At 41.0% G+C, this 16,556-nt stretch overlaps 1 non-coding gene across 1 annotated transcript; it reads left to right on the top strand.

Annotated features, from left to right (window-relative positions):
• The first annotated feature begins 11,579 nt into the window (after positions 1 to 11,579).
• Positions 11,580 to 11,642, top strand: MIR155 (microRNA mir-155). The gene has a single exon (NR_031030.1). It is a non-coding gene; the product is annotated as a microRNA mir-155 (primary transcript).
• Positions 11,643 to 16,556: the final 4,914 nt, after the last annotated feature.

The following is a 16,556-nucleotide window of genomic DNA, read 5'->3' as shown; positions in this document are numbered from 1 at the left end:
GCCGCCTCCGGCCTCGGGGACGCCGGCGCAGCCCAGCTCAGCGGCGATCACGCGACGCGGGGAAGGAAGGAAGGTAACGCCGGCTTTGCCCCGGGCTGGGACGCGCCAGAACGCGGCGGGCGGGCGGGCGGGAGGGCCGCCGGAGGCTCCCGGGTCCCCGCGCCGGGCGCCGGGGGCGGGGGCGGCGCGCACGTGGCCACCACCTGGCGCCCCGCCCGGCCCCGCGCGCCCGCCGGCGGCCGTCCGAGGGGCGCCGTCCCGGGGACCTTGCCCGGTCATCAGGGGGCTGGAGATGGATTCCTGATGGGGGGAAGGGGCGACGGGAAGGAGGGGTGCGAGAGACCCGGCCCTCGGCTTCTCGCCAAAGTTCCCTGAGTTGGTAGGAGAGATGCCTCCGGAGACGTGGCCCTGGGCGAGCTTAGCTAATGGGGCGGCCGGACAAGTGTGCAGGACAGGCTTGAGGGGCAGGGTGGCTTGGCTCAGAAGGGACTGCCTTCAAGACAGGCGCCTTTTCTATTTTCTTGTGAAAAATAACTACTAATATACCTTCATTTTATACAAGTTTGAATCACAGCGTCGTAGGTATCAGTGTCCTCATTTAATAGACGTGAGGACCGAGGAGAAGGCGTTTCGGGAGCTTTTTGTTTTTTTCTTTGCTTCCATCGTGGCAAAGTGCACTTGGGCAGAGTACGTTGGTTAGCTTTCTTTATTCCTAGCCCCCTTCCAAAAAAAAAAAAAAACCCGTGTGTGTCCGCCCTCCATGTATTACAGCTCCCAAGGGTGACCAGGTCTATGAATGTTCTGTCATCTAAAATACGCATATGGGATGGTTACGAATAAAATGGAACCTGGAATTACTGAAGTTGACAACTGACAAAGATATGTTAGAATCCAGTCTTTCAGAAGGAGAGAACTGAGGACCAGAGAGGTGAAGTTACTTTTCCAACATTACACAGCAAATCCAGGATCCCAAGCGACTGGAAGAGGCTAGGGGTATCTAATGATGCTCACAATTTAGCTTATATTTTGTGTCAGATAGGTGAGGTAAAGTAGAGGCATACTTTTCATATGACCTCATGTAAAGTTGACATAAAGCTGAAGTTACTCTCTCTATTCATCCCTCTGAAGTAGTGCCTCTGATATATGGCTTTAACATAATAAGTCGTGTAACTGACTAAGGCAGCTAAACTTTTAATAAGCATGGGACTGAGCTTTTAAAAATGGATATGTGTAAAGTATTTGTCTATCTGCGGGAAGAGTATATAAGTTATAAAGTTGTCGAGGCAATTTCCTATTATCTAGTTTGATAAGTCACAGTGATAGGAATTCGGCAGGGTGGATGGTGGCGTCCCCACTTTGCCCATGAGGACCCGTGGCTCTGAGAGCTTATATTTTCTCTGGTAAGATCACTAGGTCCTTAATGTAAAGATATAAAGCCTGTTTTCAGGTATGGATGTGGGATGTTGGCGGCAGGGGAGGCGGGGAACCAGGAGAATTTCACCTCCGTTTATGTTTAGGTCCCTTTTACTTGCTGTCTCCCTTTCAGGGAACCAAAGCACATTAAGGAGTTAGTTCTACTGCACTGACTAGTCAGTAATGGCTGGTAGTAACCGGGTTCCCTCATACAGTGGGTCAGCTGCCACAGCCACAGAACCAAGCTTCCTAACCACACCTCTTGAGAAAGAGAAACCTGATCACTGACTGATACCTACACTGTTTCAAGGCAGAACAGTGACATTTGCCCAAATTTCTAGTCTGGTTTTTACCTAACTAATCATGTGTAAGAAGTGTAACTTCTTGGTCTTAGAAAATCCCAAATCCCTGAATGCCACTGCTATGCATGCAGTTCAACTGCAGTAGCATAACTAGGTAGAATGTGCTGTGAATTTTATCATTCTGGGCTTTCCAGTCACAAACATGGAAAATTAATAACCTTCATCTTTCTGCTTCTGTCATCAGATCAGTCTTCTGTGAATCAAAAAAGCCACCCAAGAAAAAGTTCTAAGTTTTAACTTTTGAAAAGTTTTTTCATCAGCTGTTTTATGTCATGACTAAGATCTACCGTTCAATTGAAAGGAAATTTTTCATATCAAAGAAATAGTTAACATTATTTTTTCCTGTGTCAAATCTCATGGAGGTTATGTATGCTTTTCCCAGATTTTTTTTCTTTTTTAATGTGCGTGCTCACACCGAATTTTACATTCAGTGTCAGGAGGCTCCAGGCGTCCTTGAATCTCAGCCATGACCCTCCTGCGGGTGGAGTTTCATAATCTCTTTTAGACCTAGAAGGACTAAATAACTTGAGTGATAGAGACTGGTAGGAGAACTCCTCCTTGCTCCTGGATTGAGCACCTCTGTCTTGACAAGTTGGCATCTCTACAGTTTTGTGAGGTCACTGGCCACTGCCTAGATGAAGGTATTGATTTTAACACCTTTGTTGTTTTCATATGAGGCCTTCTGCCTCACAGGGCAGAAACCTGGTATGGAAAGAGCACCAACCTGGGAATCATGGCAGGTTTCTAAGTCCCGGCTCTGTGCAAATTCCTAAGCCTCATTCTTTTCATCTCTATAATGAATGAGTGGCTGGGATGAAAGTCGTTGCCAAAGTCTCCTAAGCTGATGAAATTCTCTGATTCCAGTGTGAGTACCTTTTCACTTCCATATAGCTCCTAAGACACAGCTGGATTCAGTGGATTCATAGCCTCTGTATCTAAAGAGAGTAAGTACCAGTGTAACTAACTAGAGAATGTATGTTTGCCTTTCACTGATCTTACTTCTTCAAAACTGTCACATGTTGGCTGAAATTGGATAGAATAAGAAAATCGTCAAACATTTCTTTCTCAAGGAAAAATATTAAAACTTTAAAAGCTTCTCTTTATCCTACCTTTTCACTACATCATATATATGTATGTATTGGGCTCCCCAGGTGATGCAATGGTAAAGAATCTGCCTGTCAATGCAGAAGATCCCCTGGAGTAGGAAATACCAACCCACTCCAGTATTCTTGCCTGGAAATTCCATGGACAGAGGAGCCTGGTGGGCTATACAGTCCATGGGACTGCAAAGAGTCACAACTGAGCACGCACACATACATGTATTACTTTATTCTTTCTATATATATATATTGCTTTATCTCTGACTCTTAAGGAAATGCAGTGTTTTAAATTTGATCACTGCTATATAATTCTCTCCTGCCATGAAACACTTAGGCTGTGTCCATCAGTCTTGTCTTTGGGCTTACAACACTCAGGGCTTCAAGCATAACCACCCCAAAAGTGCATCTCTCCTCAAATGAACACGCCACACATCTGAGCAGTTCAGCCTCCTCACTCACAACTCCAGGACTCACAGCAAAGTAGAAAAGCACTTTGAACCAAAAGGCACAGTTCCCTTAGGCAAGATGACACACTAGCCGGAAAATGAGGCTTAACATCGGTCAGGGGGCATAGGCTATGAATACATCTATTTTAATGCTAAAAAATTAGCGTGGGTCCATAAGGTTAAAGAACTGGCAGAAGAAAAGATTACTGAAGTCTATCAAACAGCTAATTTTATGAAATTGTGAAGCTGATGCTTGAATAAGGACAATGACAGATAATGACGTTTTTTGTCATGACTTCATAAATGAGAATGTTCTATATACAGTATAGGTTCCTAGCTGTCTTAACAGGTTTTTTGATAACCTCTAATTTGTATAATGATTCGGGTATACAGTAGTAAATGTATCTTGACTTGTACTTTTAAAACAAGTGCAACATGTAATAAATGTACAGAGACTTATGGGCACTCAGCAAGTATTCATGACTGATGTTAGTACCGTGGCTCTTGCATCCGCTGTGACGATGAGCCTAGCACCCGACAAATGCTTCACGTTCATCTTGTCACTTCATCTACACAGCAGCTAAAACTTAAAGAGCTCAATTCAACTGCCAAGTAGCACACAGCTAGTCACATTGCTGGGGTCAGGGGTGGAACCCAGGCAGGTTGAAAACAGCAGACCTTTCACTGAGATTCAGTCATGGTTAGCATCTGCCACGTCTGCGTTATTTCTCTGTCCCTCTCCGCCTCTCTCTGTATGTCCGTACCTATAAGCAGACCTAGCATCTCACTTCTAAATGTTTTGGCATGTTATCTCCTAAGAATGAGGAAAATAAAACAAGATTATGGCATCCAAGTGTGGTTCCAAAAAACAGGAATAGAACCTAATTTTTATCTACAACTTCAGATGATCATATCTGGTAGAATTCTCCAGCTTTATCCATTAATGATTATACTTTGTAGACTGAGGTCCAAGCCTAGGATCTTCTCAATGTAAATGGTCCTTTGTTGTTCAGTCACTCAGTCGTGTCCAACTCTGCAACCCCATGGACTGCAGCACAGCAGGCTTCTCTGTCCTCACCATCTCCCAGAGCTTGCTCAAACTCATGTCCATTGAGTTGGTGATGCCCTCCAACCCTCTCATCCTCTGATGTCCCCTTCTCCTGCCTTCAGTCTTTCCTAGCATCAGGGTCTTTTCCAGTGAGTCGGGTTTTCGCATCAGGTGGCCAAATTATTGGAGCTGTGGTCCTTACTCATCTGGAAAACCAACAAACCTCACTGATCTATTTTCACATTTATAAGCTTCTACTACCCTAACTCTCCAAGAACCTGCTTATTAGTTAGATCTTACTGAAACGCTCCCATGTCACAGCCAAGCCAGATGGGCAGACTGAAATGCCTTTGGAGGATTCAGATTGAGCCTTTAAAGCAGTTACTGAGTTACCAAGCAACACAGCAGGCCCCAGAGTAAGAGCCAGTCCCTGCCCTCAGGCGCAGTCAGCACTAAGGAATGAAATAAAGGAATAAAATAATCACCACGGTGCAGTGTGGTGAGTACTCTCTCTGAGTCCGCAGAGAGGACTGACAGCCTTGGGGTAAACAGCAGGGAGGGTCACAGCAGAAGACAGAGAACCCAGCCTCCAGGAGTTTCCGCTCTGCCAGAGAAAGAAGGCAAGGTGGACAAATCTATCCTTGAGCAATTGAAATAGGACTGTCTGGAGCCTGAGAGTGTGTATGAGGGTGTGTCTAGAGACCACTTCGTGTGGAGCAGCACATGTAACACACTCGCTCGGTATGTTAAGGCTCTGAGTAAAATGCTATGAGCGTAGAAGTAACTGGTATTGTGTTTGCCTTGTAACCCAGGGTATCCTATACTTGTCACATCTTAAGAAAAATAAATTTTTAAATGGGCAAAACTAAACAGTTCCCAGAACTTGCTCAGTTTGTCTCACAAACTGTAGCTTCTCGGTACACAAAATTTTCCTTGCCCTGATGGTGTATAGAGATAGAAGTTTATGAACTGTGGCTCATAGAAATAAAAAAGCTGATTTTTCCTATAATGGCAGACCTAGGGGACCCTACCCATAGGAAGTGTTAAAGGAGGCTTTTTGCTGAAATTCAGTGTTGACAATAAGCCCTGTAAACTCAGATGCACAGAGGAGGCCTTCTGGAAAAGGTGACCCCAAAAGGATGGCAAACATCCAGTGCTGAAAACCGCCACCCCCTTTCCTTTTCCCTGAGCTGGGGGAGGTGGAGGGAAGGAAAGAGAAAAGACATTGAAAATTAGCCATAAGTGAAAAAGAGAAAATTTATGATTCAGATTCTCTTCTGGACATAGGATCCTTTAAAGTTGAAGTTGTCAGGTATGTGGGAAACCTCGTGTGTCCATAGGAAGGAAGGATTCAGGGCTATGACTTTCAGCAGTAGAATGCATCCTCACTGAGTTCTCTCCTTCTCACCCCTGGTCTTTATCGTGTTGGTTTGATAACATTTTCCAGAAGTTTCAGCCCTAAAGCTGAGCCAGCCTGAGGTCAGGGCGTGGAGGAAGCCCCCTCTGTGAACACTCAACCTACTCCTCCTGCTTCCTCCACAGAATGACTCCAGGGGCAAATATATCTAACCTTTTTTTTTTTTCCCCCCACCATCTTATCTGAAAGTATTAATCACTGTCCATAACAGAACTACTGGAAAGGTTACTTAGCCTGTAAGTAAGTTCCAAAGGAGTTTCAGTGAAAACTTCCTGGTTTTAAAGTTGGGAAAAGCAGAATAATACTCTTAAGACTAGTATTCTTCCTCTTGTGCACATTTACAATTAAATGGTCCCTCAGTATAATGTTTCCACGGTGATACTGTGTATCCATCTTGGCTTTCTTCTGAGACAGTTCGAAAGTATGAAATACTTAGTTTTATGTGTTAAAATCATTATTGGCATATATCTTTAAAAACACTCATTTTCTGAATTTCAAAAGACACATAGGTATGTTCTAGTAAAGCTGTTTCATGTGCAAACCAGTCTTTTTAGTCAAGAGCTCTTAATTGAGAAAAAGCAGGTATTTTCATTAAAGAATTCTTAATTAGAACTCAAAAAAAGTGATGTTAGATTTTTATAGAAGTAAATGAAAGAAAATATCATGACATAGTTTGTAATTGTTCCCCAACAATGGCTTATACAGGGAATTTTCCTTAAATGTAAACTTAATGATATGAAAAGTAAATTTATTATTCATCAAGAGGTCATGATATGGGTAATTTCTGCAGAACAATCCATTTTACTTTTAGAAGATGCATTTGTGTGCTTTATTAGACATGTCCCTAGTTAGATACCATCTCATTTGGTAGCAGGTCACATCATCAATTCCTCTTAACTTTAAGATTTTCATTTGTAACTTTTTTTAAACAGAGAAAGCAACATACTCCTTGGGCATCGATCCCTCTTTAATGATGGAATGCATGTGAACTCAAGGGGAACATAATCCTCTTTGCCCCATTTCCTGACACCACAGAAGTTGACTTAACTCTAAAATCAGTTACTGAAATGTAACACGGAATACTCATTTTCTACACAAAGTGATTTTAAAAAAAACTTCACACAAAGATACACACTTTAGAAAGCCAGTCACTTGAATATTTCTTTTTGTCACCAAATATCGAAGGTTTTTATGAAGAATTATTGAGAAATCGAACACTTTTTTGCAGTTTTATAATACACAGAGGTTGAAACACAGAGGACTGAAGTAAATCTCAGGTGATACTGTTTTCAGTACTGAATCTGTGACTCTTTTAGGCTGGACTTGGAAAGGAGGAGCTCTCAGATAATTGAGAGTGTATCTTTCCTGTAAATCACCCTCAGCAGGAGCAGCAGCAGCAGCTAACTAACCTAATAAGCAAGTCTGTGTCGACGTGTCCATGCAGGGGCTTCTACGCCACCTTTCTTCTCCTTCTCCAAATAACTGACTTGTATTTCAAGGACTTTTTAACTGAAACCTTACCTGCCATCTTGGTTCTTCTACCAAAGGCAATGGTTCTCATGGTAAGAAATTCAGACAAAGTAAAAGGGAAGGGAAACATTATGATGTAGAATTTTTAGAGGGCAGGGCCTTGGAGCATCATGTGTGCAAGCACCCTAAGTCAAAAGTTAATCAAGAGATTATTCTTCCAAAGATGAACAATGGCAAGTATAGACTTTCTTGGGATCTTGATTTTTTACATACTTCACCACTTAGTTTTATGACTTAAAACAGTGACTTCAAAACATAGGGTAAGTTCTGGTGGGAAAGAAAATATATGCTTTCTTATACACTTATATATGCTAGTCACTTTCAGTGAGTAGATCCAAATAAGAATCAACATTGAATTTCATTTTAATGGTTATGTTTTTTACTGGTATATAAGAAAATTAAATAAAAATGGGGAAATAGTTCAAGGAAGTTGTCTAAACTTAATCATTTTAATTTTCAAAAGTGTAATTTCATTATTTTTCACCTATTAAAATGGTTTTGGAACTAGAATTTGTATGACTACATCAATATAGGATCATGCCTTTTAGTAGAAATAAGTGTATATTCACTTTGTAACAGCAAATTAATAGTATCAAAATATCTGTACCTTTCATGCTGAGTAAAGTGAGAGCTGTCCCTGATGGCTTGGTTATGAGAGTCAATCACTGTGACTTTTCTTTTTAAAGAAAACTTTATAGCATGCAGTTGTTTTGGTATGCAAATATTAAGTGGTTGGTGCTGAAAATAAGCAAAATAAGAAAACACAGAGATATATAAAGTTGTGGAAGGATCTAACTTATAATTCATGTGTGAAGAGATCCTTAGTAACAAGTCTAAAACATATTCTACTCTGAATATACAGCTAATGTCATTCCTGGCAAATCAGTAAGGTAAGAATAAAAGGATATGTTGAAATCATATGCTCCCCTAAAAAAAAAAACACAAAATCCTTCAGTAAAGCATACCTTAAGGGAACTTTCCCCAGAGTGCTGTCTTCAGGTTAGATCTGACTACCAGAGGAAACAGGTTTGTCATATAATGAAGGATGTCTATTGTAGTTATGTATCTAGTGCAGGTACTACTGCATTTTGGCAGATTTTAACTCAAGATAAGAAGGAGTAGTTTTGACACTCAATTACTAAATAATTGGAGAAGGAAATGGCAATCCATTCCAGTACTATTGCCTGGAAAATCCCATGTACAGAGGAGCCTGGTAGGCTACAGTCCATGGGGTCGCAAAGATTCGGACATGACTGAGTGACTTTTTCTTCTCTGTCTACTAAATAATAAATACTCTCAGGTACTATATTTAACTTGGAACCTGTCTTTGACAGTGGTTAAAAAAACCCACCTGCCAATGCAGGAGATATAAGAGACTGCGGACCCAATCCCTGAGTCGGGAAGATTCCCTGGAGGAGGAAATGGCAACCCACTCCAGTATTCTTCCCTGGAGACACCCATGGATAGAGGAGCCTGGCGGGTTACAGTTCATGGTGTCTGTCGCAGAGTTGGACACAACTGAAGCAACTTAGCATGCTGGCATCTTCAGCTCCTGAAAAGAACTATGCTAGAGTCAAGTTTATACTCACAATGGACATTTCATACTGTAGGCCTAAAAGTATTGTGGAGCAAGGGGTTTGAAGTAGATCTTTAGAAGAATCCCAGTCAAGACCTTCACTCTAATTCATATTGTGTAATCTATATAAATTTCTCGGTGTTGATCTATACTGCACATCACGCTGGTTACAGTCTTTTCAAATGGTTAGCCTCTGTAGCTATTGATTGCTGGGTCTGTAATTCTTCCTCTGCCACTCTACCAGCTGGGTGGCTATTCTAATTCCAGAATAACACCACTTCGTTTTTTAATACCTCCTGACATCATCCTGTGCCCAATGCCTTGGCTAACTGACTAGGCTTTGTTGTCTGTTATCACTAATTTCCACTCAGACGCATAGCAGTTCTGTCGTTGGGTTCTCCTTGCAAGCCCAGGTGAAAACAGTGAAAGTGAGCAGTTTGACACTGCTGGGTGAGTGACCTGCTGGTCACTCTAATGTCTCAAAGTCTGCTGACTATACTTTTAAAAATACTATCCTGGGATAATTCTTCTGTATGTGGTTTATTGGGATTAATGCTTTTCATCTCTCATTATGTTTTAAGTGATATTTAAAATTGTGTAGCATATTTGGGGGCTTCCCTGGTGGCTCAGACAGTAAAGAATCGGTCTACAATGCAGGGGACTTGGATTAGATCCCTGGATGGGGAAGATCCCCTGGAGGAAGGCAGGGCAACCCACTCCAGTATTCTTCCTTGGAGAATCCCCATGGACAAAGGAGCCTGAGGCGGGCTACAGTCCACAGGATCACAACGAGTCAGACACGACTTAGGAATTCATCGTGCCTGAGGGGTCTGTCTGATAACACAGTACCACAGTTTCCGTCTGAGTACTGAGAACAAAAGGAGACCCGTGGGACACTTTTATTTCAGCATACCTTTAGTGCTTGAACCAATAAAAAAAATACAAGTTGTTAAAGGACTTCCCTGGCGGTCCAGTGGTTAAGACTCCACACTTCCTTCCCACTGCAGGGTGCATGGGTTGGATCCCTGGTCAGAGAACTAAGGTGCCATATGCTATGCTGTGTGGTTAAAAAAAAAAAAAAAAAAAAGCTACTAGAATTTGTAATACAATATTGTGAAAACCACTGCCACTTTTCTGAACACTCACACCAGGCAATTGTGAAACAAGATGAAAGAGAAAAAGACTCTGATTATTATACTAAATATATTTCGTTTCATACCTATGCTCAGATGTCATTTTAAAGACCAGGAGTAAAATTTATTGGAAGAACAGTATGCAAGCAGTTTACTTTAAAAACAAATTAGACACAGTTCTTTAAAAGAAGGTTGAATTGTATTGGCCGGAGGAAGTAACGTTGGGATATTAATGTGCATTTACTGAGTCCAAGGCTCTGTGAAGGAGGGGAAAAAGTCCTTATCTTTACAACCTTTATTGACTGAAAATCTGTAAAAAAAAAAAAACAAAACTAAAATCCTGAACTGACATCACTGAATTCAAAGTTCTTCATCATTAATTCATCTCAGAAAACAGCAAAGTTCAAGAGAAAAAAGAACTATCAGTAAGAATGACAAATTTCCTTGGTCTGGAAATTTCCAAACCACGATATTCTGCCCTGTCAAAATATATTCATTGGGGAATTTTTAACTTTATACACTTCTTTTGAACTTAATCACAATTTCACATCTAGCTGGTTTCATGATTAAATAAAAGAGAAGGTGATTCCCCTCTTGTGCTGAAGGCAACCACACACTTGAATGATACTCTAACTTCTAGGTTCTGCTGTAGTAACACCGAAACCAGAAGCTTGTGGGAGAAATGTCACTGTATCTCAGAGAGTAAAATCAGTCCCTGACAGGAAGGAGCAAATTCATCTTTTTCTTTTTTTAATCCACTCTGCTGAAGGCAAGTAGTCTGAAACCCAGCGCTCTGTAAGTCATACTTCCTTTACGTAGATCAAAACCAAAGCCACTGGTAGTGCTTTCCCCTAAGGAATCTCTAAATAGAAGAGGGGGCCATCTTATGGTGAATTCATTTCTAGACAACACCTACACTGCCTGTGTTATATCTCCTGAAAAAAGAAAGAAAAAAAGAAAAGAGGTAAAACCACAACACTATTACAGAATGAAAATCTAGCCCAAAATCTACCTCTATAAAACAAGTTAACTCAGTTTTAGTCTTTATAAATCACTGAGTACTATTTTTAATATTTTGGCCTTCTACTTAAATTACCTACTTCCTAGGAGAGAGATAAATCAGAAAAGATAGTACTACGTCAGGAAGCAAGGTCTCCCCTTTGCATTTCAGCATTTTGGACTTTGAAGAGTGCTTTCGCTTTTGTTATAAAGAAAATGATACATACGTGTGAATACTTCAAAACTACATTAGAATTTTAAACAAATTTTAAGATAGTCTTCAAATACACTTAAAGGTAAAAATATCATCCTTTAGTTGCCAATTTCTCTACCCTTTTCCACAAATAACTAGGATTTAATAAATTATTTCCCTTAAAAAAAAAAACTTTTTACTTTCAGATTGATATTCTGAAACTCCAGCTTTATAACTGCATGTGTGTACACGATCATTTTTCTCTCTCTTGCAGGTGGCGCAAACCAGGAAGGGGACATCTGTGGTTTAAGTCCTCTATGTCTCATCCTCCGAGTGCTGGAGGCTTGCTGTGGGCTGTGTGCTGTTAATGCTAATCGTGATAGGGGTTTTTACCTCGGACTGACTCCTACATGTTAGCATTAACAGGGCACAGTGCCTGTTACACGCGTTCACATGGAACCAACTGCTGCTGTGGGACGGTGACAAAGAAGTGTGAGTCACCCTGCTGGATCAACTCTGACTGTAGGCTTTATTATTTTCTGTTAATCTTTATCTGGTCACTGGGATGTTCCACCTTAAATTGAGTTGTAAGAGTAAGGTCATTTTAAAGACTTATCAGCCATAGCCTGAATGCCAGTAATTTTACTTTAATCCTCAGGCCCACATCTGTATCTTTAGTGGAACATGTATTCGTGTTATTTTAAATTTTAAAGTTATGGTTTGTTCGTTCTGGTTATGAAACTGTTCATAAACACTTTCAACAATTCCACTGGAAGAAATATGGACTAAACACATTCTGAAACAAGCTTCCAGAATATCTTTGTAATTGAAAATTAGGACTACTATTATCCACTGGTTACATCATGGATTGTCCAGAAATGTGTTTTAAAGATTTAGAAATCGATGTTTTCCCCCGTGTAATAACTCCATTAGATAACTTTACTGTAAAATGGATATTTTGAATCTTACGGGGAAACTGACAGGCTATGACAATTTGTTTTTTAAAAATGAAATATTTTTTAAAATTAGTAAGGTAAATGACATCTGAGAGCTAACCTCTGTTTTTCCCTACAAGACATGAAGATTTAATCAAAAACTTCGTACGTGAAATTAAGTCCCAAATGTAGCTTCAAATTCAACAGCTCGGCCTCATAATAACATTGTGGGGTAAGAGAATCCACTTTTCCTCTCAGCCTGTTTCTCCTTCCACAGAATTGGGCTAATACTTTAAAATGTTGGTATGAGGCTTACATGAGATAGAGAACTCGTTTGTAAAATATAGAGTGTAAAATATAGCGTACGTTAATGTTATAGTAAAATTAATCCAAGAACTAATCCTCCTTTGTTAGTGAAAAGCTAATGATTTGATCTCGAGAATTTTTCAGGTTCAGATTCCTATGCAACTTTTCTCCATAATTATAGGACTACATCTCTTACATATATGTAGCTAATTATAATTGTTAGCATATTTAATGTGTATTTGTATTAAGCAACTCTTTTCAACATTTTTGTCAAATGGGTTATGCACTCTAACCAAATAAATCTCTTGAGTCTTCAGTTGATTTAAAATAATTTTGTTATAGTCTTTTTTTCTTTTGCAATACAAACTGTAATTTCAGAAGCTATTTACACAAGAAAAGACAATGGGAAAAAATTATGAGAATACTAAGGGGAACATTCCTGCCTCCTAGGACACAGTATTCTCATCTGAGGGCATCCCCTTGGCCTGTCCCCCATTTCTGTTCAAGCTATCTGCTGCCAAGATAAACTTCTCCTCTTAACCCCTGGAGTGAACATTGGACTCCATGGAGCCCCTACATAGGTAGGTCGCACTGAAGGGTGTTTCTTGGGACTATTCATCTCATCTGCACTGCTTGGCTACAAGAGGAGTCCTTGTTTTGATTCCCAATTCTTCAGAACCCTGCTTGCTACCTACAGCCACCAAGACCCAGAGTGTTAAGGCCTGGGATACAGTAGCTAGTATTACCTTTCTGCTGTTATGATGAAACACTACAAACATCAAAAAGGCAGATTTTAAAACCATGCTGTGAAATGCTTCATTTGAAAAGCACTAGAGTAGATGAAACTAAGGGGAGTGACTTAATCTAAGCTTTAGCCTCATCAGTAAAATGACAACTACATTCATAAGGATGACAGGCTTAAATCAAAGTGTTTGTATGGTGTCTACTATGCATTAAGTGTTAAATAAACACTAGCTTTAAGACATTTAAATTTCAGTCTCTAAAGTGAGTGATCTACCATCACAGATCTCCCCAAGGACAGAGTAACTTCAGTTTAACTGTAACCTTATGATGAACACTCAGAGAACCTAGATACTGCAAGGGCCACTGGGTTTCCTCTTAGCCTAACCTCTTAGACTTCTAGTTCCTGATCTCCTGGTCTCAGATGGATCAGATCAATATAGTCAGTCATTTCAAAAATTCTTGGAGCATGAGTAAGACTGGGTGTGCATTTGAGTTGGAGGAAGGGTGTGTGTGTGTGTGTGTGTTAAAGTGGCAAACCAAACGTGGCTGAAGTAAAGGAGAGTTCTGGAAAAAGGAAGGCCAAGGGAAAAGGAACCCAATTTTGTACACAGAATAACTGAACTGAATGAAGCACTACATTATGCAGGACCTAATTTCTTATTTTAAAACACTGAAGTATGTCAAGAGGGTTGTCTAGGATCTGACTCTTTTCCAGAAACTTGCTAAAGACCAGTCCTTTCCTATTCACTGTTGGCAGCCAGATAGACCCATTAGATTAAAAATAAAGGGAAAAATGTAGACCAATTAAGGAGAAAAGTGAATGTGTGTTTTAACTAATCCAAGTCTTCAGTGTTAATCTTCAGCTGACTAACACATGCGTGCGTGGTAAGTCGCTTCAGTCGTATCTGACTATTTGCGACCCTATGGACCAGTCCCCCAGGTTCTTCTGTCCATGAGATTTCTCCAGGCAAGAATACTGGAGTGGGTTGCCCTGCCTTCCTCCAGGGGATATTCCCGACCCAGGGATCAAATTCACGTCTCTTAACCTCTCCTGCATTTGCAGGCGGGTTCTTTACCACTAGCGCCACCTGGGTTAACACATATATATTCCTAACCATTTAAGTAACGATTTTGTTAGGTGCATTTCTCAACTATCATCCCAATGATGTCTTGTTCTTGGATGACTCTTCCACCCTGCTTTGCAAAGCTCAGGGGTTTGCTGGATCACCAGCACTTCACACACTGAATCCTAATTTGTTCTGGTGTGTGGATGACTGCACTAGAGGAAGCAGTACCCCTGATGGCCCATCTTCCATCCTGCATTTCCACATCCCACTCACTGTTTACTGACTTAATTACACCATCATTCCAAGTCCAACTGTGAAAACAGAAACTAGTGTAAATACAGTGAACATTTCACTTTATACTGATAGGCTCAAAGAGGTGATTTGCGGTAAATAAAAGTTCATTATAGCAAACAAATGACTGGGAAGTTCTATATGTAACTGAAGAGCTAGGGCAGTGATTCTTACCTGGGAAACTTATCAAGGGGCAGGTTCGCAGATGCACCCACCCACTCCCCACTAAAAAAAAAAAAAAATATATATATATATATATATGATTCTGTAATAAAACTAAGGAAACTACTTTTCTACCAAGCTAACCAAGTGATCCAGATACAAGTGGTTCATAAACTGACTCTAAAGAACAGTAGTTTCTATCCAGGAGTACTGTTGACATGCATGCATGCTAAGTCACGTCAGTCATGTCCCACTCTTTGAGACCCTATGGACTACAGCCCACCAAGCTCCTCTGTCCATGGGACTCTCCAGGCAAGAATACTGGAATGGGCTGCCATACCCGTCTCCACGTGATCTTCCCAACCCAGGGATCAAACCCGTCTCTTATGTCTCCTGCGTTGGCAGGCAGGTTCTTTACCAGTTAGTGCCACCTGGGAAGCCCATTGTTGACATGGCAACTAGGAATGGTGGTCAGCAGAAATCCTGCAACATACAGGTGTAATGTCTGTTTACACACCATTCTCTGTGTAACCAGTTCTGCCATGAAGGCTCAGTGGTGAGATGTAGTTATCCTTGACCTCTTCGGGGGATAAGCAGCAATTAAATTTCAGGTCCCATTATCCTTCCCTGCTCAAAACACCCTAACCATCTCCAACAAACCCACCTGACTTGAAAGCTGCCCACTAAAACCAGCTGCCACCAACTGTAACCAGTCAGTGACCTTGTGTTGACACTATGTAGGCCTAACCGATCAGCTTAGAACAGTAGTTAGGAAGGGTCAAGAAGGGACTAGATGCCAGTTCCTGCCAAAAGGGTGGGCTGACTAAAGAAACAAGTGTGAAATGTCACTGCCATCCTATCTCTCTCTCACACTCCTAGGCTGTCAAGGCTTCACCAACCTTCATACCCAGTCTCCACTTAGGAAAATCCTACCCTTTCCGAAATGCTGACAGCTCAGCAATTTCTGACCCGTTTGCCCATGCTGAGAACACAGGCAAAGAGCCCTGAAGAGGGCTGCACCCAAAAGGGATCCTTCTCCCGTTCCCCCCAAGCAGTCTGCAGCTCTCCTGTAAAGGAGTATCCCGCTGTGCCCTGCGTTGTCCTCACTGCATACACACTGTCCTCTCCTCGAGATCGTGAGCTCCTGCAGGGAAGAAATATCACTGTAAACTTTTCTGTATTCCACTCAACCCAGGGCCTTGCTCACAGCTGCTTAAGTGGAATGGGAAAACGTATCCAAGTCTCCACTGACTCTGGAAATACAACTTGTTCTGATGCTGGAGACTGTCTGTACCTGGCATATCTGTATTCTCAGACCTGAGGGACTCTTTTTCAATAAACGTGCATGGGCTCAACTTGAGCACCAGTTTGGCTCTTCCTAAATTCTGCAGCTCAAGAGGGCAGTCTCCATATTCATTTTAAGAAATTCCATCACCCAAAGTATATATACAAAAATTTGTCCTTTTTCTCCCTCCAGGCAGGCTTGATGTAACACCCAACTTTGAGATCCCTTAGAAATAACATTGCAGGAGTAGCTTTCCCTAAAAATAAGTATTTTACCTTTAATATATTTATCAAATCTAAAATCTAACAATAATCTTCAAAAGGATGTTACCTATTAAAACTTAAAATACACATAACCCTTTGACCTAGAGGATTACCTATTAAGAATTTATATTATAGAACTACCAGCACATGTGGAGTAGCATATGTACAAGGTTATCAGTTGAAGCGTTATTTTAAAAACAAAAATGTAAAGTCAACCATCAACAGGGTTCTAACTTAACAATGGTACACCTTTATTTAACACAAATGGAATATTTAGTACAAATAG

The sequence above is a fragment of the Bos taurus genome, chromosome 1 (genome assembly GCF_002263795.3).
Source record: "Bos taurus isolate L1 Dominette 01449 registration number 42190680 breed Hereford chromosome 1, ARS-UCD2.0, whole genome shotgun sequence".
Classification (NCBI taxonomy): domain Eukaryota; kingdom Metazoa; phylum Chordata; class Mammalia; order Artiodactyla; family Bovidae; genus Bos; species Bos taurus.
The sequence above is the reverse complement of the archived record's forward strand: the minus strand, read 5'-3'. Positions and strand labels throughout refer to the sequence as shown.